The sequence below is a fragment of the Oncorhynchus keta genome, chromosome 22 (genome assembly GCF_023373465.1).
Source record: "Oncorhynchus keta strain PuntledgeMale-10-30-2019 chromosome 22, Oket_V2, whole genome shotgun sequence".
Lineage (NCBI taxonomy): Eukaryota > Metazoa > Chordata > Actinopteri > Salmoniformes > Salmonidae > Oncorhynchus > Oncorhynchus keta.
The window spans coordinates 57,305,145-57,317,341 of NC_068442.1; the positions used below are offsets into that span (position 1 = coordinate 57,305,145).

The 12,197-nt window shown below is 47.2% G+C and overlaps 1 protein-coding gene across 2 annotated transcripts in view; it reads left to right on the top strand.

Annotated features, from left to right (window-relative positions):
- Positions 1–2,816: 2,816 nt before the first annotated feature.
- plcxd1 (phosphatidylinositol-specific phospholipase C, X domain containing 1) overlaps positions 2,817–12,197 on the top strand; it is a 74,476-nt gene continuing 65,095 nt past the window's right edge. For both annotated transcript variants that reach the window (XM_052475758.1, XM_052475760.1), the window contains exon 1: positions 2,817–3,237. The gene's annotated coding sequence lies outside the window, so the exon portion shown is untranslated. The remainder of the gene's footprint in view (positions 3,238–12,197) is intronic.

Consider the following 12,197-nt stretch of genomic DNA (forward strand, 5'->3'; position numbering starts at 1 on the left):
TTATTGTTCCTCTTCTCCTGAGTCTGACTAGGGCCCCCTTATTGTTCCTCTTCTCCTGAGTCTGACTAGGGCCCCCTTCTTGTTCCTCTTCTCCTGAGTCTGACTAGGGCCCCCTTATTGTTCCTCTTCTCCTGAGTCTGACTAGGGCCCCCTTATTGTCCCCCTTCTCCTGAGTCTGACTAGGGCCCCCTTATTGTTCCTCTTCGCCTGAGTCTGACTAGGGCCCCCTTATTGTTCATCTTCTCCTGAGTCTGACTAGGGCCCCCTTATTGTTCCTCTTCTCCTGAGTCTGACTAGGGCCCATTTCTTGTTCCTCTTCTCCTGAGTCTGACTCGGGCCCATTTCTTGTTCCTCTTCTCCTGAGTCTGACTAGGGCCCCCTTATTGTTCCTCTTCTCCTGAGTCTGACTAGGGCCCATTTCTTGTTCCTCTTCTCCTGAGTCTGACTCGGGCCCATTTCTTGTTCCTCTTCTCCTGAGTCTGACTAGGGCCCCCTTATTGTTCCTCTTCTCCTGAGTCTGACTAGGGCCCCCTTATTGTTCCTCTTCTCCTGAGTCTGACTAGGGCCCCCTTCTTGTTCCTCTTCTCCTGAGTCTGACTAGGGCCCCCTTATTGTTCCTCTTCTCCTGAGTCTGACTAGGGCCCCCTTATTGTCCCCCTTCTCCTGAGTCTGACTAGGGCCCCCTTCTTGTCCCCCTTCTCCTGAGTCTGACTAGGGCCCCCTTATTGTTCCTCTTCGCCTGAGTCTGACTAGGGCCCCCTTATTGTCCCTCTTCGCCTGAGTCTGACTAGGGCCCCCTTATTGTTCCTCTTCTCCTGAGTCTGACTAGGGCCCCCTTATTGTTCCTCTTCTCCTGAGTCTGACTAGGGCCCATTTCTTGTTCCTCTTCTCCTGAGTCTGACTCGGGCCCATTTCTTGTTCCTCTTCTCCTGAGTCTGACTAGGGCCCCCTTATTGTTCCTCTTCTCCTGAGTCTGACTAGGGCCCATTTCTTGTTCCTCTTCTCCTGAGTCTGACTAGGGCCCCCTTATTGTTCCTCTTCTACTGAGTCTGACTAGGGCCCCCTTATTGTTCATCTTCTCCTGAGTCTGACTAGGGCCCCCTTATTGTTCCTCTTCTCCTGAGTCTGACTAGGGCCCCCTTATTGTTCCTCTTCTCCTGAGTCTGACTAGGGCCCCCTTATTGTTCCTCTTCTCCTGAGTCTGACTAGGGCCCCCTTATTGTTCCTCTTCTCCTGAGTCTGACTCGGGCCCCCTTATTGTCCCTCTTCTCCTGAGTCTGACTAGGGCCCCCTTATTGTCCCTCTTCTCCTGAGTCTGACTAGGGCCCCCTTATTGTCCCTCTTCTCCTGAGTCTGACTAGGGGCCCCTTATTGTCCCTCTTCTCCTGAGTCTGACTAGGGCCCCCTTATTGTCCCTCTTCTCCTGAGTCTGACTAGGGCCCCCTTATTGTCCCTCTTCTCCTGAGTCTGACTAGGGCCCCCTTATTGTCCCTCTTCTCCTGAGTCTGACTAGGGCCCCCTTATTGTCCCTCTTCTCCTGAGTCTGACTAGGGCCCCCTTATTGTCCCTCTTCTCCTGAGTCTGACTAGGGCCCCCTTATTGTCCCTCTTCTCCTGAGTCTGACTAGGGCCCCCTTATTGTTCCTCTTCTCCTGAGTCTGACTAGGGCCCACTTCTTGTCCCTCTTCTCCTGAGTCTGACTAGGGCCCCCTTATTGTTCCTCTTCTCCTGAGTCTGACTAGGGCCCCCTTATTGTTCATCTTCTCCTGAGTCTGACTAGGGCCCCCTTATTGTTCCTCTTCTCCTGAGTCTGACTAGGGCCCCCTTATTGTTCCTCTTCTCCTGAGTCTGACTAGGGCCCCCTTATTGTTCCTCTTCTCCTGAGTCTGACTAGGGCCCCCTTATTGTTCCTCTTCTCCTGAGTCTGACTAGGGCCCCCTTATTATTCCTCTTCTCCTGAGTCTGACTAGGGCCCCCTTATTGTTCATCTTCTCCTGAGTCTGACTAGGGCCCCCTTATTGTTCCTCTTCTACTGAGTCTGACTAGGGCCCCCTTATTGTTCATCTTCTCCTGAGTCTGACTAGGGCCCCCTTATTGTTCCTCTTCTCCTGAGTCTGACTAGGGCCCCCTTCTTGTTCCTCTTCTCCTGAGTCTGACTAGGGCCCCCTTATTGTTCCTCTTCTCCTGAGTCTGACTAGGGCCCACTTCTTGTTCCTCTTCTCTGGTGTCAGTGTTGTGGTGCCCCGGGGATGAATAGAGCTGGAAGGTCAAACAGAGGATCCAGGTATCTGGTGAGAACCGCTGATCTAATGTTCAAAATGAATTTTCAGCTGTAGGTAATAATACAATAAACATGCTGAGCAAATAATGTAAGAATGAAACCCCCCAAAAACTGCCATGTTGGCTAGGAGGTAGAAATAGGGGGACCGTGTATTTAGCTGAGACGCGCTATAATCATATTTGGTTAGTAGAGACCCCACTGAGTATTTACCACCCCACTTTAGCTGAGACAGGTAGAAAGTTTATCTCTACAAACTAATATGCTCAACATACTAGCGTCAACATTGTATTTTTAAATGATTGGTTCTAAAGGTTTTAAAACCATATTTTTTAAAATTTGTTTTCAAAAATGTCTTAATGCTTTTTCTTGTTGGCACTATAAAAATGGCCGTTGATGAAAAATGCAATGTCTTTTGAATGAGTTATCCACATTGCAATGATTTGAAATGCGGGCTTTTATTTTTAAGGTTTCCTCATTACCATTCGAGCTCGACGTCATAATTTGTGTTGCTGGCAGAATACTGGTGCCGCCTTCACTAAACTAGCGTAGCCTGGGGACCGGTAGGTCCGGAAGAAAATTACTATTCTGAAAAAAAGGTATCCGCTAATATAATCATGTATGTACAGTTTCATATTTGGCAAAAGCTTTAGACCCATAAAGACACCGGTGATGGAAAGAAGGTCTCGGAAGGAGCAAACTGGACCGGCTTCCGTATGATATCAGCGCACATTACAGGGAAGCATCGGACAAGTACTCGCAAAGTGCACTTGATTTGACACCACGTACTATAGAGACTCGTTTTTTTTCTCTCTGTTCCCACCTTGTGTTTTGTGGATTTTTTGGAATAGACGTCGTCTTGTGGGACACCCTTTTGGGTTTTTTCAGTCACCCATACCACGGTTTCTTTTTAAACTGGATTGGTCAGCAGCTGGCAGCTAGTGCTGCATAATTTGAAACGTAAGTATGTAGGTTGTTTCATTGTAACGAAAATATTTTTAAAAAAAGGATATATGTATATACACACTACATGACCAAAATTATGTAGACACTTGCTCTTCAAACATCTCATTCAATCATGGGCATTAATATGGAGTTGGTCCCCCTTTTCTGCTATAACAGCCTCCACTCTTCTGGGAAGGCTTTCCACTAGATGTAGGAACATTGCTGCTATAACAGCCTCCACTCTCCTGGGAAGGCTTTCCACTAGATGTAGGAACATTGCGGCTACAACAGCCTCCACTCTTCTGGGAAGGCTTTCCACTAGATGTAGGAACATTGCTGCTATAACAGCCTCCACTCTCCTGGGAAGGCTTTCCACTAGATGTAGGAACATTGCGGCTACAACAGCCTCCACTCTTCTGGGAAGGCTTTCCACCAGATGTAGGAACATTGCTGCTATAATAGCCTCCACTCTTCTGGGAAGGCTTTCCACTAGATGTTGGAACATTGCTGCTATAACAGCCTCCACTCTCCTGGGAAGGCTTTCCACTAGATGTAGGAACATTGCGGCTACAACAGCCTCCACTCTTCTGGGAAGGCTTTCCACTAGATGTTGGAACATTGCTGCTATAACAGCCTCCACTCTTCTGGGAAGGCTTTCCACTAGATGTAGGAACATTGCTGCTATAACAGCCTCCACTCTTCTGGGAAGGCTTTCCACTAGATGTTGGAACATTTCTGCTATAACAGCCTCCACTCTTCTGGGAAGGCTTTCCAATAGATGTTGGAACATTGCTGCTATAACAGCCTCCACTCTTCTGGGAAGGCTTTCCACTAGATGTAGGAACATTGCTGCTATAACAGCCTCCACTCTTCTGGGAAGGCTTTCCACTAGATGTAGGAACATTGCTGCTATAACAGCCTCCACTCTTCTGGGAAGGCTTTCCAATAGATGTTGGAACATTGCGGCTATAACAGCCTCCACTCTTCTGGGAAGGCTTTCCACTAGATGTTGGAACATTGCGGCTATAACAGCCTCCACTCTTCTGGGAAGGCTTTCCACTAGATGTTGGAACATTGTGGCTATAACATCCTCCACTCTTCTGGGAAGGCTTTCCACTAGATGTAGTAACATTGCTGCAATAACAGCCTCCACTCTTCTGGGAAGGCTTTCCACTAGATGTTGGAACATTGCTGCTATAACAGCCTCCACTCTTCTGGGAAGGCTTTCCACTAGATGTAGGAACATTGCTGCTATAACAGCCTCCACTCTTCTGGGAAGGCTTTCCACTAGATGTAGGAACATTGCGGCTATAACAGCCTCCACTCTTCTGGGAAGGCTTTCCACTAGATGTAGGAACATTGCTGCTATAACAGCCTCCACTCTTCTGGGAAGGCTTTCCACTAGATGTTGAAACATTGCTGCGGCGACTTGCTTCTAATTCAGCCACGAACATTCGTGAGGTCGGGCACTGATGTTGGACGATTAGGCCTGGCTCGTAGTCGTCATTCCAATTCATCCCAAAGGTGCTCGATGGGGTTGAGCTCAAGGACCTGTGCAGGCCAGTCAAGTTCTTCCACAGCACAAAGGAAGCACATAATTGTCTAGAATGTCATTGTATGCTGTAGCGTTAAGATTTCCCTTCACTGGAACTATGGGGTCTAGCCCGAATCATGAAAACAGCCCCAGAGCATTATTCCTCCTCCACCAAACTTTACAGTTAGCACTATGACTTCAAGCAGGTAGCGTTCTCTTGGCATCTGCCAAAACAGATTTGTCCGTCAGAGTGCCAGATGGTGAAGCGTGATTCATTACTCCAGAGAATGTGTTTCCACTGCTCCAGAGTCCAATGGCGGCGAGCTTTACACCACTCCAGCCGACGCTTGGCATTGTGCATGGTGATCTTATTAGGCTTGCGTGCGACTGCTCGGCCATTGAAACCCATTTCACAAAGCCCCGACGAACAGTTATTGTGTTGACGTTGCTTCCAGAGGCAGTTTGGAACTCAGTAGTGAGTGTTGCAACCGAGGACAGACTATTTTTACGCTCTACACGCTTCAGCGGTCCGTTCTGTGAGCTGGTGTGGCCTACCACTTCACTGCTGAGCTGTTGTTGCTCCTAGATGTGTCCACTTCACAATAAGAGCGCTTAGCTATTTTATACACGGTCCCGTTCTGTGAGCTGGTGTGGCCTACCACTTCACTGCTGAGCTGTTGTTGCTCCTAGATGTGTCCACTTCACAATAAGAGCGCTTAGCTATTTTATACACGGTCCCGTTCTGTGAGCTGGTGTGGCCTACCACTTCACTGCTGAGCTGTTGTTGCTCCTAGATGTGTCCACTTCACAATAAGAGCGCTTAGAGTTGACAGGGCCAGCTCTACACGCTTCAGCGGTCCCGTTCTGTGAGCTGGTGTGGCCTACCACTTCACTGCTGAGCTGTTGTTGCTCCTAGATGTGTCCACTTCACAATAAGAGCGCTTACAGTTGACAGGGCCAGCTCTAGCAGAGCGGAAATTTGACAAACTGACTTGTCGGAAAGGTGGCATCCTATGACAGTGCCACATTGAAAGTCACTGAGCTCTTCAGTAAGGCCATTCTACTGCCAATGTTTGACACTGGAGATGACATTGGCTGTGTGCTCGATTTTATACACTGGTGAGCAACGGATGTGGCTGAAGTAGCCGAATCCACTGATTTGAAGGGGTGTCCACATACTTGTATGTACAGTTGAAGTCAAATGCTTACTTACAAGCCCTTAACCAACAGTGCAGTTCAAGAAATAGAGTTAAGAAAATATTTACCAAATAAACTAAAGTGAAAAATAATTAAAAGTAACACAATAAAATAACAATAACGAGGCTATATACAGGGGTACCGGTACAGAGTCAATGTGGAGGCTATATACAGGGGGTACCGGTACAGAGTCAATGTGGAGGCTATATACAGGGGTTACAGAGTCAATGTGGAGGCTATATACAGGGGTACCGGTACAGAGTCAATGTGGAGGCTATATACAGGGGTACCAGTACAGAGTCAATGTGGAGGCTATATACAGGGGGCACCGGTACAGAGTCAATGTGGAGGCTATATACAGGGGTACCGGTACAGAGTCAATGTGGAGGCTATATACAGGGGGTACCGGTACAGAGTCAATGTGGAGGCTATATACAGGGGTACCGGTACAGAGTCAATGTGGAGGCTATATACAGGGGGTACCAGTACAGAGTCAATGTGGAGGCTATATACAGGGGGCACCGGTACAGAGTCAATGTGGAGGCTATATACAGGGGTACCGGTACAGAGTCAATGTGGAGGCTATATACAGGGGGTACCGGTACAGAGTCAATGTGGAGGCTATATACAGGGGTACCGGTACAGAGTCAATGTGGAGGCTATATACAGGGGGTACCGGTACAGAGTCAATGTGGAAGCTATATACAGGGGGTACCGGTACAGAGTCAATGCGGAGACTATATACAGGGGGTACCGGTACAGAGTCAATGTGGAGGCTATATACAGGGGTACCGGTACAGAGTCAATGTGGAGGCTATATACAGGGGGTACCGGTACAGAGTCAATGTGGAGGCTATATACAGGGGTACCGGTACAGAGTCAATGTGGAAGCTATATACAGGGGGTACCGGTACAGAGTCAATGTGGAGGCTATATACAGGGGGTACCGGTACAGAGTCAATGTGGAGGCTATATACAGGGGTACCGGTACAGAGTCAATGTGGAAGCTATATACAGGGGGTACCGGTACAGAGTCAATGCGGAGACTATATACAGGGGGTACCGGTACAGAGTCAATGCGGAGGCTATATACAGGGTTACTGGTACAGAGTCAATGTGGAGGCTATATACAGGAGTACCGGTACAGAGTCAATGTGGAGGTTATATACAGGGGTACCGGTACAGAGTCAATGTGGAGGCTATATACATGGGGTACCGGTACAGAGTCAATGTGGAGGCTATATACAGGGGTACCGGTACAGAGTCAATGTGGAGGCTATATACAGGGGGTACCAGTACAGAGTCAATGTGGAGGCTATTTACAGGGTGTACCAGTACAGAGTCAATGTGGAGGCTATTTACAGGGTGTTACAGAGTCAATGTGGAGGCTATATACAGGGGGTACCGGTACAGAGTCAATGTGGAGGCTATATACAGGTGTTACAGAGTCAATGTGGAGGCTATATACAGGGGGTACCGGTACAGAGTCAATGTGGAGGCTATATACAGGGGTACCAGTACAGAGTCAATGTGGAGGCTATATACAGGGCACCGGTACAGAGTCAATGTGGAGGCTATATACAGGGGTACCGGTACAGAGTCAATGTGGAGGCTATATACAGGGGGTACCGGTACAGAGTCAATGTGGAGGCTATATACAGGGGGTACCGGTACAGAGTCAATGTGGAAGCTATATACAGGGGGTACCGGTACAGAGTCAATGCGGAGACTATATACAGGGGTACCGGTACAGAGTCAATGCGGAGGCTATATACAGGGGGTACCGGTACAGAGTCAATGCGGAGACTATATACAGGGGGTACCGGTACAGAGTCAATGTGGAGGCTATATACAGGGGTACCGGTACAGAGTCAATGCGGAGGCTATATACAGGGGGTACCGGTACAGAGTCAATGTGGAGGCTATATACAGGGGGTACCGGTACAGAGTCAATGTGGAGGCTATATACAGGGGGTACCGGTACAGAGTCAATGTGGAGGCTATATACAGGGGGTACCGGTACAGAGTCAATGTGGAGGCTATATACAGGGGGTACCGGTACAGAGTCAATGTGGAGGCTATATACAGGGTGTACCGGTACAGAGTCAATGTGGAGGCTATATACAGGGTACTACGGTACAGAGTCAATGTGGAGGCTATATACAGGGTATTACGGTACAGAGTCAATGTGGAGGCTATATACAGGGTGTTACGGTACAGAGTCAATGTGGAGGGTATATACAGGGGGTACCGGTACAGAGTCCGTGTGCTGGGGTACAGGTTAGTTGAGGTAATTTGTACATGTAGGTAGGGGTGAAGTGTAAAGTGTCTATGTATAGATAATAAACAGTGAATAGCAGCAGTGTAAAGACAAGGGGGGGGGTTATGTAAATAGTCCAGTGGCCATTTGATGAATTGTTCAGCAGTCTTATGGCTTGGGGGTAGAAGCTGTTAAGGAGCCTTTTGGACCTAGACTTGACGCTCCGGTATCGCCGTGCGGTAGCAGAGAGAACAGTCTATGACTTTGGGGACTGGAGTCTGACAATTTTTTGGGCCTTCCTCTGACTCCGCCTAGTATGTAGGTGCTGGATGGCAGGAAGCTTAGCGTACTGGGCCGTACACACTACCCTCTGTAGCACCTTAAGGTCAGATGCTGAGCAGTGACCATACCAGGCAGTGATGCAACCTGTCAGGATGCTCTCAATGGTGCAGCTGTAGAACTTTTTGAAGATCTGGGGACCCATGCCAAATCTTTTCTCCTGAGGGGGAAACGATGTTGTCGTGCCCTCTTCACAGCTATCTTGGTGCGTTTGGACCATAATATTTTGTTGGTGATGTGGACACCAAGGAAATTGAAACTCTCAACCCGCTCCATTACAGCCCCAATGATGTTAATGGGGGCCTGTTCAGCCTGCCTTTTCCTGTAGTCCACGATTAGCTCCTTTGTCTTGCTCACATTGAGGGAGAGGTTGTTGTCCTGGCACCACACTGCCTGGTCTCTGACCTCCTCCCTATAGGCTGTCTCGTCGTTGAGGGAGAGGTTGTTACCACACTACCAGGTCTCTGACCTCCTCCCTATAGGCTGTCTCATCGTTGTCGGTGATCAGGCCTACCACTGTTGTGTCGTCAGCAAACTTAATGATGGGGTTGTAGTTGTGTTTGGACACGCAGTTGTGGGTGAACAGGGAGTACAGGAGGGGACTGAGCACGCACCCCTGAGGGGCCCCAGTGTTGAGGATCAGCGTAGCAGACGTGTTGTTGCCTACCCTTACCAGCTGGGGACGGCCCATCAGGAAGTCCAGGATCCAGTTGCAGAGGGAGGTGTTTAGTCCCAGGGTCCTTAGCTTAGTGATGAGCTTTGAGGGCACTATGGTGTTGAACCCTGAGCTGTAGTCAATGAATAGCATTCTCACATAGGTGTTCCTTTTGTTCAGGTGGGAAAGGGCAGTGTGCGATTGAGATTGCATAATCTGTGGAGCTGTTTGGGCGGTATGTGAATCGGAGTGGTTCTGGGGAAAGGGTGGGGGACAAGTGTGGGCCATATGAGTATTGCAAAAATAAGAAAAGTGGACTCTGAATGTCGTGTGTTTAAAGAAGAATCGTCATCAAAATACTTTTTTGCGGACATATTAGCTGATATACCAGCATGCAAGCGAACTACGCTAGCAACCTGTCCTCTCAGGAAAAGGCAAGGAAGGCCTCAACTCTAGACTACATAACTAAGGCAAGCTACGTAGTGGCACATACATTCACAAAGCATAGCAAGCCTTTTGCTGAAGGAGAGTTTGTGAAAGAGTGTATGGTGGACATTGTCCTGAGAGTAAAAGCCAATTAGAGTAAATTAGCTTTATCATGTAGAACCATCACCAGGCGTGTGGAAGTGATAGGGGAGGAGCTAATCTCAGAGTGGAAGAAAAATCAGATGCCTTGAATCTTTCTTTCTACTGGATGAGCGTCCTGACATCGGAGACACTGTGCAAGTTTTACTTTAAAAAAAAAAAATTAATGAAGAAATGAGAACTTTGAAATAACAGAAGAACTTATTGCGATGGAATCAATGACCGGAACAACCAGGGGCTCTGACTTGTATGACAGGGTGTCTTCCTGCTTGGAAAAATGAATCTACCGTGGAGCGAACTGACACAACAGATGGATCACCAAATATAACCAGTAAAAACATGGCCTACTAATAATATTACAAATGAATAAGAGAAGAAAGCCGTAACTCTGAGGACATTTCTTCACTGTATTATTCATCAGGAAGTGTAAAAATGTGTTAAAGCTGGAAAATGTTGTCAAAGTGACTTTGATGCTGTAGCTCAGTTGGTAGAGCATGGCGCTTGTAACGCCAGGGTAGTGGGTTCGATTCCCGGGACCACCCATACGTAGAATGTATGCACACATGACTGTAAGTCGCTTTGGATAAAAGCGTCTGCTAAATGGCATATACAAAAATATACATATACAAAGAGGTGGCCAGACATATTGCTCACACTAAGACTAGAATAACCGTAACTGGTGTAGGCAAGGATTATGCTTTTTCAGGATGATGGTTATGCAGGGAGAATTAACCAGAGATGCACCTGGATGCAGGTCATTTGTCCCTATACATCTCACAATGAACACTTACTTTGTCAGATTTGGGCTGAGGTGATTGGATAACTGTACATATGACTCACAATGGAGATGATAATTGTTCCTTAATATCTTTTCAAAAACAGACCATTCCAAATGAAAGATGCTCTTTCACTCAAATTTTCGAATAGATGTATTTATTATTATTTTTTACACATAAGCTGTTTTAGAAAAATATATTGACATTTAGCTAGGCAAGTCAGTTGAGAACAAATTCTTATTTACTTATTTATTCTTATGCCCTACCAAAAGGCAAAAAGGCCTCCTGGGATTAAAATAAATAAATATGAATATAGGACAACACACACACTACATAAAGAGAGACCTAAGACAACAACATAGCAAGTCATGTGTTGCTGCCAACACAGCATGGTAGCAGCATAACAACAACATGCTAGCAGCACAAAACATGGTACAAACATTATTGGGCACAGACAACAGCACAAAGGGAAAGAAGGTAGAGACAACAATACATCACACAAAGCAGCCACAACTGTCAGTAAGTGTGTCCATGACTGAGTCTCTGATTGAAGAGATTGAGATAAAACTGTCCAGTTTGAGTGTTTGTTGCAGCTCGTTCCAGTCGCTAGCTGCAGCGAACTGACAAGAGGAGCGACCCAGGGATGTGTGCACTTTGGGGACCTTTAACAGAATGTGACTGGCAGAATATATGTGGAGGATGAGGGCTGCAGTAGATATCTCAGATAGGGGGGAGTGAGGCCTAAGAGTTTTATAAATAAGCATCAACCAGTGGGTCTTGTAAAGGGTATACGAGATGACCAGTTTATAGAGGAGTACAGAGTACAGTGATGTGTCCTATATGGAGCATTGGTGGTAAATCTGATGGCAGAATGGTAAAGAACATCTAGCCACTCGAGAGCACCCTTACCTGCCGATCTATAAATTACGTCTCCGTAATCTAGCATGGGTAGGATGGTCATCGGAATCAGGGTTAGTTTGGCAGCTGGGGTGAAAGAGGAGCGATTTACGATAGAGGAAACCAAGTCTAGATTTAACTTTAGCCTGTAGCTTTGATATGTGCTGAGAGAATGACAGTGTACCATCTAGTCATACTCCCAAGTACTTGTATGAGGTGACTACCTCAAGCTCTAAACCCTCAGAGGTAGTAATCAAACCTGTGGGAGGAAGGGCATTCTTCTTACCAAACCTCATTACCTTTGTTTGGAGGTGTTCAGAACAAGGTTACGGGTAGAGAAAGCTTGTTGGACACTAAGAAAGCGTTAAACACCAAATCTGGGGAGGGGCCAGCTGAGAATTAGACTGTATCATCTGCATATACATGGATGAGAGAGCTTCCTACTGCCTGAGCTATGTTGTTGATGTACATTAAGAAGAGCGTGGGGCCTAGGATCGAGCCTTGGGGAACTCCCTTGGTGACAGGCAGTGGCTGAGACAACAGATTTTCTGACTTTATACACTGCTCACTTTGAGAGAGGTAGTGAGCAAACCAGGCCAAAGACCCTCAGATACCAATACTCCTTAGTCAGCCCACAAGAATGGAATGGTCTACCGTAATCAAAAGCTTTGGCCAAGTCGATACAAATAGCAGCACGTCATTGCTTAGAATCAAGGGCAATGATGACATCAT